The following is an 11965-nucleotide window of genomic DNA, read 5'->3' as shown; positions in this document are numbered from 1 at the left end:
GGGATTCCACCGGGTGAAGAGTGGATTGTTATCTTTTTCCTCTTTCCAAATATCACTCATCTCCATAGACTATTAACACATTACAACTACAAGAGATCTGAGCTTACCAAGTTCTAAGTGTGTGGTCACATTTCTACAAATTCTGGGGACTTAAATTCATCCAATAGGGGTTCACTTTAATGATTCGGAATGTACAGGTCTCTTTTTGAGGTAAAATTCACAATGAGCAATTCTAGTCTCTGGAAACATTAGGACATTGGGACTACCACGGGCAATAACAATAATTACATAAATGGTGCAATCTGTTATTAGCATCGCGCTGTTTGTTTTTCTGAGTCTCCCCTTGTAACAATTTATTACCTGTTCACAAGCCCAATAGATCTGCTTTTATCTACTTCCTTGTACTTCATACATATGGTGGTTTGAACCGTAAAAAAACCTGTTGCTGCGTTAGCTGAAGTTGGGCTTTACTTGTCCTGTACAGGGTGACAACGCTGCTGTGTAATGTTACTGCAGAATGATGGGGGTTGTCACCCTGTTACAGAAGGTGGGAAAATAACAGATCTACAGACAGGATAACAGGTGATAAAACGATGTTGCAGAGGGAACTCTGGGAATGATAATGACAGATTGCATTACACATTAAGTTAGCAGACTTCCTGCTGTTGGTCTTATGTATGAATTGTGTTCTGATATTTACTGTCCTGCTGTAAAAGGTGTAAATGATTGCCCACATCTTTCCTGTAGTAGAAGGGACTACAATCTCATATTAGGATACATTTTGCAATTACATTGAGAAACCATTAAATGTTACTGGCCTGTGATTGGCTCTCCTATTGTTAGTAATGTAAGTCCCCCTTGTCGGTGTCATTAATGGAATTTAGGAAACTATGTGAAATGTTTCTCCCAAATACAAAAAGTTGAACCTCATGGGTAGGTACCCATGTTTAATCCACATTGCTCCAATAGATTCCTAGTCCATCCAGATAACATTTGTTTCTTAATACAACATTAATAAAGTAAGGCGCTGTAGGACTAATAATGATTATGTGATGAAAATATATATGTGTAGAATATATCACATTTAATTTCACAGTTTATTTGCATGTTTGTAGTAGTTTTGTCCATTACATGTGGATTTGATTATTTAGAATCTATCTTTGTCACACGATTTTAATATAACCGTTGAGTTGGATTATATTATATTCTACACATATATATTTTCATCACATAATCATTATTACCCCTACAGCACCTTACTTTATACATTTTTGCATAAAGCAGTTGGTGATTATTTTTGTTGGGTTGGCGCCTTCAATAGGTTATATAACATTTGCTTCTTGTTGGAAAGGAGCACCCTAAAATGTCTTCTCTTCAATTCCCCCCATAGCTGTACTTTAGGTTCTGTTGCTCCTCCCATATCTGTAAGGGAAATCCTCCATTTCTCCCAATACTCCCCTGGCCTTCCAGTGAGAAGAAACATTTTCTCTGGAGTGGAAATGTTTTATGCAGTGATCTCTTCATAGACGGGATGGGGAATCTAAGTAATCTAAGATAATTAGGATGAACCCGTGTACTGGAGTCATGGATCAGATAACCAATGAAACCATTGATGTTATAGTAGAGCTGACAGCAGAAGTGTCTCCATCACCTAAGGTGGTGTCACAGAACTGCATGGCTGCTGACTATCTCTGGGAAGCTCAAGGTGGAGTCTACAATCTGGTGTCACATAGAGAGTGTTGTACATTTATTTTATATCATGAGGATCTCAGAAGGAGATATCTACACAAGGTAAAGGAGATCCAACAGGCACCTGGGTGGGAGGAAGTGGGATCCATTGTCTTGGATGGGTTTAGTTGGAACTTGGTTGAGTAATATGGGGGGTTTGCTTCTTAACCCATTAGTAGATACTAAAGTTTTGATAATAATTTTTATACATTGCTGTTGTTTTTTTCTTTCACTGCCAAAGTTATTTTTTTTTCATGCATACGGTTAAATTCACATTTTTAGGTGTGAAGCTTATTTAAAACTCCCAACCTTCTTTTCTATTTTCTGAAAGCAGAGACCACAGATAATAAAATGTTGGTGGTTGCCATTTGTTATGTCACAGGATATTAGCACAGCTGTTTATCAAATGCATATTTTCTCTCAAAAAAACACTAAAGTTATTTTTAGTGCACACAAACACAATTAATTACCCAATTTCTTTGATGAAATATAAAATATGAGGTTTGTGTCTTGTATATAGATACCAAACATGTCAAGCTCTAAAAACTGGATGGACTTGTGAAATAGTGACGAACTTCAATACCAAAAATGTCCCATAGGTGACGCTCTAAAATCCTTTACAGGTCATCAGTTTAAAAAGTTATCCATGAATGATGTCCCTAGAGTTATTCCTCTCACTCTGGTGTGTGCAGCGATATGTAAGATGTGTCGTGTGATTGTTGTTTTCCTACATAACCGCACCCAACACTGGCATTTGTATATGTACACAGGAACTGGGGGGTGTACATTTTTTTTGTCTGTTTTTTAATTTACAGTGTGATACTTTACTTTAAGTTTTTTTTTTCCTTTCTAAACTTAACTTTATTTCTATCACATAGGGGGTTGATAGCCCCCCATCTGATATATTGCTGGTCACAGATCCTCTTTAAAGAGATATTAGAGGTTTATTAGACTTTTAATGTCACCTCTGGACCCCAAAAAAAAAGATGGTCAAGCACAGATCATGCTTGATCAGCTCCTTCTCTGGGAATGACAGTGTAGTGATGAACCCAGAAATAAAATAATCTCACACCTTCCATGTTCATTCACTGAAGGGGAGATCAGAGATTAGATGTTTGCTGATCTTCGCCTTTCACCGCTAACACCAACCGTGTCTGTTCTGGGGGAAGCTTATTCCGGTATACAGGGGGGGGGGGGGGTGAGGGGAGTACCTTCAATGCAGCTGAATCACTTCCACCAGGAAGCCGACAGTTGGTGTAACAAATGTAAACAAGCTCCCTGGTGCTATAGCTATAAGGCCGTGCTGCTGCTGATGTAAACCTTCCATTGGCCGGAGTGAAAGGGTTACACTAATGTACATCTGACAGATCTGTATCTGAGGAGACCATAAAAGCAGCATTAGAAAGAAATGTGAGCATGGCTTCAGTCAGGCGATGGTCCTGGTGGTCATGGTCTTGTTCTCCTTCAGGTCCTCTAACCTTGTAGATGGTGACATGGACTTGTTGTGTGGGAATGAGCAGGAGGGGCTCGGGGTTATCTTCTACCCAATGAGCTTCTTATGGATAAAAGATGAAAGTATCTTCTGGGAATTTACAGGGATTTGGATGTTTAGAGGGTTACATAAGTGGGCGGGGCTGATATTAATGAGGGGCGTGTCATATGGTAATCAGTTTTTTAGCATAGATGATATAAATGGTATAAATAGATCCTTGAAATGTAAACAATCTATCTCTTTTCTTCTGTTGGTAAAGTGTCACATATATATGATTAATAAAGTTGGATGATATTTTCACCTCACAATACTGTGGTCTGGGTTCTTCTACAACACATCCACCCAAAAATGTAATCTTCCAGTTATAGGAGTCTGGTGGAATGGGTGACAAGCTGATTGTATCCCTTAGGTCCCTTGTACATGGGGGGTCCAGTCCCTGTGTGTGTAATGCTGGCGGTATAATACACCTGGTAGGCACAGGTACAGCGTCCACCCCCGCTGCCTGCAGCCTGTCAAAGTCTACAATTTCTCATTGGGCTGATCGAAAAAACAACAAAAAATGAAACAAAACAGATTTCACCATCCACACAAGTAAGGTGATTGGAGGAATCCTCCCTGCTGTGCCATTGTATTATGATAGCGGGACTCCTCCACTGTCAGATAATACTGATCAGCGACTGCAGCCAATTCACAGCAGCTGCTTGATTGACAAAGGTTTTCCATCATTAGATGGACTTCTGTTAATCAGGAATGTCCATAGAAGAACCGGACGAGTTATCATCCATCTATGGGCAGCCTAAATGTATTGTCTATCTAGATGACATTATTGTTCTTGTCTCCGCCCTGGAGGAACATGATCAGAGACTATTTATCCACTTAAACTTCCGGAATGTTTTACCCCCTTTATGACCGGGGCATTTCCTTTTTGATTCAGCACTGCGCTACTTTAAATGTTAATTGTTCGGTCATTCAACGCTGTACCCAAATGACATTTATATCATTTTATTCACACAAGTAGAGATTTATTTTGGTTGTATTTAAACTCCACTGGATTTTTTTTTATTATATAAATGAAAATAAAAGAATATGTTCTACCCTTCTGTTATAAAACATATCCAATAAAATCAAATTTCATCATAAATTTAAGTCCAAAATAAATTCTGCTACATGTCTTTGGTTAAAAAAAAAATCCCAATAAGTGTATATTGATTGGTTTGTGTGAAAGTTAAATCGTCTACAAACTATGAGATATATACTGGAACTCACTCAGCTTTTACCTTCTATCAGATTTCTTGAGGTGCTAAAATGCCAGGGCAGTACAAAAAAAGCAAATGATACATTTTTGGAAAGTAGACACTCCGAGGTAAGTCCTGAGAGGCACAGTGAGTACATGGAAGATTTTATTTTTTGACAAAGGTTTTGGAAAATTCAAAAATGTTTCTTTTGTTTTTTACACAAAGTTGTCACTTTAATGAGATATTTCTCACACAAGCCATGGATATATGTGGCATTACACCCCAAAACACATTCTGCTACTTCTCCTGAGTATGGGGATCCCACATGTGAGAGACTTTTCAGCACCCTAACCACTTACAGGTCCCCAAATCCAATGACTACCTTCAGGCTTTCAAAGGGCGTATTTCTCTTCCTCACTACCTATCACAGTTTCGGAGGTCCTGAAATTCCAGGATAGAACAAACACCCCCAAATCACCCCTTTTTGGAAAGTAGACACCCCAGATTATTGGATAAGAGGCATGGTGAGTATTTTGAAGATCTCATTTTTGTCACAAGGTTTTGAAAAATAAAAAAATAAAATAAAAAGTCCATGTGGCGGCCTGCCTGTGTGATATAGCGGCAGCAGCTGCTGCTCTCCCTGTCAGGCTTCACCAGTCCAGCACTGTGCAGAGGGATCATCCCATCCATAGAGGGATCTCCATCCAGGTTGATGATAAACACTGACATGTGGTTTGGATGAGTCTTTAAGTATCTGATTTTGTGAGTACATAAACGCATGTACATGGGAGTAAACACAACGCAATGTGACTCTGGGGACAAAACACAACTTTGTCTCCTTTGATCCCCTGTCCTTCCCAATGCTAAAAAATGCACTGAGAACGTATGTAAACGCACATGTGGAAATTCATGAGAAACGTGCAGTTCCTGGTGTGACCGGACCCTTACAGGGAAAACTTTTATTTGGGGGTGACGTTTGGTGACAATGTGATCAGTTACACCCACTTATGTTTTATTTCACCATTACTTTTCTTTTATATCAGTGTTTTCACTTCAGTACATGAAATAATCTGATGCAAAATTGGATAAAACCAGAGTAACGGGACTTTAAATGAGGCATGAAATGTAAAAAAGGGATATTTATTCTAGAAGACATACAGTAATACAGTTCATAATTTCTGGTAGACAATATTAAACAGTATACAATTCATATGGGAGTATAAATATATTAAAATAGGATCACACATACGATCTTTTCCCAATTAATTCCAATATGAAAACAATATGTATATCAATTCATAAATAACTAGAATAGGAAAATCAGAATAAAATATTAGAATAAATTATTGCCGTCACTTCCCCTCCTAGGCTGGGTTTCATTCCTCTTGTGTTCTATTGACCCTGAGATGATCAAGGTACTAGGTTATGTACAGATCCCCAAGATGTTATTCTCATTACACATGTTCTGGTGCAGGATTGTCTTAATCACTTTCCTCTTCTTTAGATACTTTACTGGCATCCAATACTCCTAATGAATGGACGGAGGTCCTAGAAACGCGTCGAGATTATACAAAAACTCGGATGCAATAATTTATTCTAATATTTTATTCTGATTTTCCTATTCTAGTTGTTTATGAATTGATATACATATTGTTTTCATATTGGAATTAATTGGGAAAAGATCGTATGTGTGATCCTATTTTAATATATTTATACTCCCATATGAATTGTATACTGTTTAATATTGTCTACCAGAAATTATGAACTGTATTACTGTATGTCTTCTAGAATAAATATCCCTTTTTTACATTTCATGCCTCATTTAAAGTCCAGTTACTCTGGTTTTATCCAATTTTGCATACAATTTTAGGGATGGAGGCGACTTTACTATACTCTGTGGTAGATCGAAACTCTGTTTTTTCTATGAAATAATCTGATTAGTGATGTCGCGAACCTAAAATTCGCCGTTCGCGAACGGCGAACGCGAACATCGGCAAATGTTCGCGAACCGGGCGAACCGCCATAGACTTCAATAGGCAGGCGAATTTTAAAACACACAGGGACTCTTTCTGGCCACAATAGTGATGGAAAAGTTGTTTCAAGGGGACTAACACCTGGACTGTGGCATGCCGGAGAGGGATCACGCAAAAAAAAGTTCTTAAAAATTATAATTTTTTGATAGAGAGCCAATTATTGGAAAAATTAAAAAAAAATAAAAATAAAAAATTTCTTTGGATTTAGCATCTGGGGGGTCTAAAAAGTGTACCTGTCAAGTTTCAGCTCTGTAGCATGTCCAGAACCCCTAGAAAACAGCATTTTTCTTATATTTTCAGGAATACGGCTTCTCTGCGGCTGGCTTTTTCTCTTGCAGGCATTTAGCGGGCATTTTTTTAGGCAGGCATGTCATTTTTTGTATTTAGTGTCTGGGGGGTCTAAAAAGTGTACCTGTCAAGTTTCAGCTCTGTAGCATGTCCAGAACCCCTAAAAAACAGCATTTTTCTTATATTTTCAGGAATACGGCTTCTCTGCGACTGGCTTTTTCTCTTGCAGGCATTTAGCGGGCATTTTTTTAGGCAGGCATGTCATTTTTTGTATTTAGTGTCTGGGGGGTCTAAAAAGTGTACCTGTCAAGTTTCAGCTCTGTAGTATGTCCAGAACCCCTAAAAAACAGCATTTTTCTTATATTTTCAGGAATACGGCTTCTCTGCGGCTGGCTTTTTCTCTTGCAGGCATTTAGCGGGCATTTTTTTAGGCAGGCATGTCATTTTTTGTATTTAGTGTCTGGGGGGTCTAAAAAGTGTACCTGTCAAGTTTCAGCTCTGTAGCATGTCCAGAACCCCTAAAAAACAGCATTTTTCTTATATTTTCAGGAATACGGCTTCTCTGCGGCTGGCTTTTTCTCTTGCAGGCATTTAGCGGGCATTTTTTTAGGCAGGCATGTCATTTTTTGTATTTAGTGTCTGGGGGGTCTAAAAAGTGTACCTGTCAAGTTTCAGCTCTGTAGTATGTCCAGAACCCCAAAAAAACAGCATTTTTCTTATAATTTTTAGTAGAAAACTAATGCAGTGTCTTTCCAGCTGTCTTTTTTTCTTTCTGGCAAGCTGAAATATGATATGCCAAGGCAAACATGCCTATCAGTTGAGCTATGACACAGACAACACTGCACACATGGGGAAATATGTAAAACAAAAAACAGGAAAAGGAAATTAGGTGACGGTCACAAAACATGATATTGTGATTGGCCAAATAAAAAGTCGCCTCGCGATGAGGTCGCGCCAAAGTCGCGCTAAGTCGCGCCAAAGTCGCACTGGAAGCGACGCTACTTTAGTGGTAGCAGCAGTGTAAACCAGCACTAAAACATCCAGTGTGTGAATACGATCAGGTATGATGTTTTATCGGTCAAGTAGTGTAAGGGTTACGCCCGTCGCCCGCTTCACAGTGACAGACCAAACTCTGACAGACCAAACTCCCCGTTTAACAGTCAGTCAGTCCATTTGCACAACCTCAAACTCCCCATTTGCACAAGGTTGGATACCAGCTAGCCATGTCCCGTTCCTTGTCCTCACTGACATCATTGAAGGTCTCTTCCTCCACCCAGCCACGTACAACACCAAGGGTCCCCGAAAGGTGACAACAAGCCCCCTGGGATGCCTGCTGTGGCTGGTATTCCACCTCCTCAAAGCCAACATCCTCCTCTGACTTCTCTTCTTCAGACTCCTCTCTCTGCGTTGCCACAGGTCCAGCAATTGACAACGACAAGGCTGCTTCTGGTGGTGATGGGGACCACAACTCTTCCTCTTCATGCTCATCTACAGCCTGATCCAGTACTCTTCGCAGGGCACGCTCCAGAAAAAACGCATATGGGATGAGGTCGATGATGTTGCCTTGGGTTCGACTGACCACCAGGGTTGTCACCTCCGCAAAAGGACGCATGAGCCTACAGCCATTGTTCATGAGCATTCAGTAACGCGGCCAAAAAATACCCAGCTCCGCATAAAGAATGAAAGAAAATGAATGTTTTTTCTATGAAAAATTATCCTGCGGATCGCTTTTGGTCTGTTCACAATGAAGCAACGACCTTATCATCTGGGGTGTGCCAACACAATCCTAGAGGTGATCGCTTCATTGTGATGCGCAAGCCCCTTCACCACGACAAGGTAACGATCACGAAGGGGAATTGACACATGTATGTGCCTTTTTTTTTGTTTTTTTGCAGCCACAGTGTAGCACCAGAGGCCAGAAAAATTAGGCATGTACACATGCATGAAAAAGCAGGTATTGTTGCAGCCGCTGCTGTAGCAGCGGCCTGAAAAATTGAGGTTTTAAGGCAGAAAGTGCACTAAAAAATTGCGGCTTGAACCGTAGTTGGTGGCGGAGACGTCACGTAAGTCATCCGGCATGCAGAGAATGATTATATACAGCAGCGTGTGGACCATTTTTAGGCCAAGGCATCTCAGTCATCACCAGGCCTTTTTTAGTCAAATGCATCCCCCACTGTCAGTCCCTTCGGGATCCATGCCTCATTCATCTTCATAAACATGAGGTAATCAAGGCTTTTTTGACCTAGGCGACTTCTCTTCTCAGTGACAATACCTCCTGCTGCGCTGAAGGTCCTTTCTGACAGCACACTTGAAGCGGGGCAGGCCAGAAGTTCAATGGCAAATTGGGATAGCTCAGGCCACAGGTCAAGCCTGCACACCCAGTAGTCAAGGGGTTCATCGCTCCTCAGAGTGTCGATATCTGCAGTTAAGGCAAGGTAGTCTGCTACCTGTCGGTCGAGTCGTTCTCTGAGGGTGGACCCCGAAGGGCTGTGGCGATGCATAGGACTAAAAAAGCTCTGCATGTCCTCCATCAACAAGACGTCTGTAAAGCGTCCTGTCCTTGCCGGCGTGGTTGTGGTGGTAGGAGGAGGATTACTTTCACCTCTTCCCCTGTTGGATTCCCGTTGTGCTGTGACATCACCCTTATATGCTGTGTAAAGCATACTTTTTAACTTATTTTGTAGCTGCTGCATCCTTTGCGACTGCCGGTAATTGGGTAACATATCACAGACTTTCTGCTTATACCGGGGGTCTAGTAGTGTGGCCACCCAGTACAGGTCGTTCTCCTTCAGCCTTTTTATACGAGGGTCCCTCAACAGGCATGACAGCATGAAAGACCCCATTTGCACAAGGTTGGATGCCGAGCTACTCATGTCCAGTTCCTCGTCCTCACTGATGTCATTGAAGGTGTGTTCTTCCCCCCAGCCACGTACAACACCACGGGTACCAGATAGGTGACAACGAGCACCCTGGGATGCCTGCTGTGGTTGGTGTTCCTCCTCCTCAAAGCCACATTCCTCCTCTGACTCCTCTTCCTCACACTCCTCTTCCAGTGTTGCCGCAGGTCCAGCAAGCGATGGTAAGGCTGTTTCTGGTGGTGGTGATGGTTACCACAACTCTTCCTCTTCCTCTTCACGCTCATCTACGGCCTGATCCAGCACTCTTCGCAGGGCACGCTCCAGGAAAAAAACATATGGGATGATGTCGCTGATGGTGCCTTCGGTGCGACTCACTAGGTTTGTCACCTCCTCAAAAGGACGCATGAGCCTACAGGCATTGCGCATGAGCGTCCAGTAACGTGGCAAAAAAATACCCAGCTCCGCAGAGGCTGTCCTAGCACCCCGGTCATACAAATACTCGTTGACCGCTTTTTCTTGTTGGAGCAGGCGGTCGAACATTAGCAGTGTTGAATTCCAACGTGTCGGGCTGTCGCAAATCAAGCGCCTCACTGGCATGTTGTTTCGCCGCTGAATATCTGCAAAGTGCGCCATGGCCGTGTAGGAACGCCTGAAATGGCCACACACCTTCCTGGCCTGCTTGAGGACGTCCTGTAAGCCTGGGTACTTCTGCACAAAACGTTGCACAATCAGATTCAACACATGTGCCATGCACGGCACATGTGTCAACTTGCCCAAATTCAATGCCGCCAACAAATTGCTGACGTTGTCACACACCACTTTGCCGATCTCCAGTTGGTGCGGGGTCAGCCACTGATCCACCTGTGCGTTCAGGGCGGACAGTAGTGCTGGTCCGGTGTGACTCTCTGCTTTCAGGCAAGTCAACCCCAAGACAGCGTGACACTGTCGTATCCGGCATGTGGAATAGCCCCTGGGGAGCTGGGGGGGTGCAGTTGGTGTGGAGCAAGACGCAACAGCAGAAGAGGACTCAGCCGAGGAGGTTAGCAAAGAGGATGGAGTAGGAGGAGTAGAGGAGGTGGCAGCAGGCCTGCCTGCAAGTCGTGGCGGTGTCACCAACTCCTCTGCAGCAGAGCCACGCATTCCATGCTTGGCAGCCGCCAGCAGGATTACCCAATGCGCTGTGTAAGTTATATACCTGCCCTGACCGTGCTTTGCAGACCAGCTATCAGTGGTCAGATGGACCCTTGCCCCAACACTGTGTGCCAGACGGGACATGATTTCCTTTTCCACAATAGAGTACAGGTTGGGGATTGCCTTTTGTGAAAAATAATTTCGGCCGGGTACCTTCCACTGCGGTGTCCCAATAGCGACAAATTTTTTGAAGGCCTCAGACTCCACCAGCTTGTATGGTAAAAGCTGGCGGGCTAAGAGTTCCAACAAGCCAGCTGTCAGACGCCGGGCAAGGGGGTGACTCTGTGAGATTGGCTTCTTACGCTCAAACATTTCCTTGACAGACACCTGACTGTGGGCAGGTGACGAGCAGGAACTGCTGAAGGTGAGAGGCGGAGGGGCGGGTTGTTGATAGGGGGCATGGAGGACAGCAGTGGTTGACGTGGCTGAAGATGCTGGACCAGGAGGAGGATGGTGGCTTTCAGTTTGTGTGCTGCTTTCACTCATGTGTTGATCCCATAGGCGTTTGTGATGTGAGATCATGTTCCTTCGCAAAGCAGTTGTTCCTAGGTGGGTGTTGGACTTCCCACGACTCAGTTTCTTTTGGCACAGGTTACAAATGGCATCGCTGATATCAGAGGCAGACACACAAAAAAAATGCCACACTGCTGAGCTTTGCAAGGACGGCATTCTGGTGGTGGCAACAGCTTGCGTTGATTGGCGTGCGGTCTGGCTGACCCCGGGGGGCGATACATGCTGTCTGACTGCGCCACTAGCTCCTTGCGATGATCTCCTCCCCCTGCTTCCAACTCGTCTCCTCCTCCTCTCTGTCTCCCCATCTGAACTTTCCCCCTCTTCTTCTGCTCTTCGAGCAGGCACCCAGGTGACATCCACAGACACATCGTCATCATCAGCCGCTTCACTTGACAACTCAGCAAAGGCAGCAGCAGCAGGTACAACATCATCATCACAATGTACGTCCATGTGTATAATGCTGCCTGACTGAGACATATCCCCGTTATCTACATCCTCTGGCACTAATAGTTGCGCATCACTTATTTCTTCCAACTCATGTGAAAAGAACTCCTCTGACGGATCAAGTGAAGCGGCTGTGGTGCTAGTGTTGGTGGTGGTGCCGGCGGGCTGGCGAGTGGTAAATTG

The 11965-nt window shown here is 43.2% G+C and overlaps 1 protein-coding gene across 1 annotated transcript in view; it reads left to right on the top strand.

The window, feature by feature from the left end:
- LOC309548369 (uncharacterized protein) overlaps positions 1-11965 on the top strand; it is a gene marked incomplete at its 3' end in the record, with an annotated part of 923844 nt that overhangs the window by 26009 nt on the left and 885870 nt on the right.

Source organism: Pelophylax lessonae (assembly GCF_965119305.1).
Source record: "Pelophylax lessonae genome assembly, chromosome: 2".
NCBI classification, from domain to species: Eukaryota; Metazoa; Chordata; class Amphibia; order Anura; family Ranidae; genus Pelophylax; species Pelophylax lessonae.
Note: the sequence above shows the minus strand (reverse complement) of the source record. Positions and strands in the feature narration are given on the sequence as shown.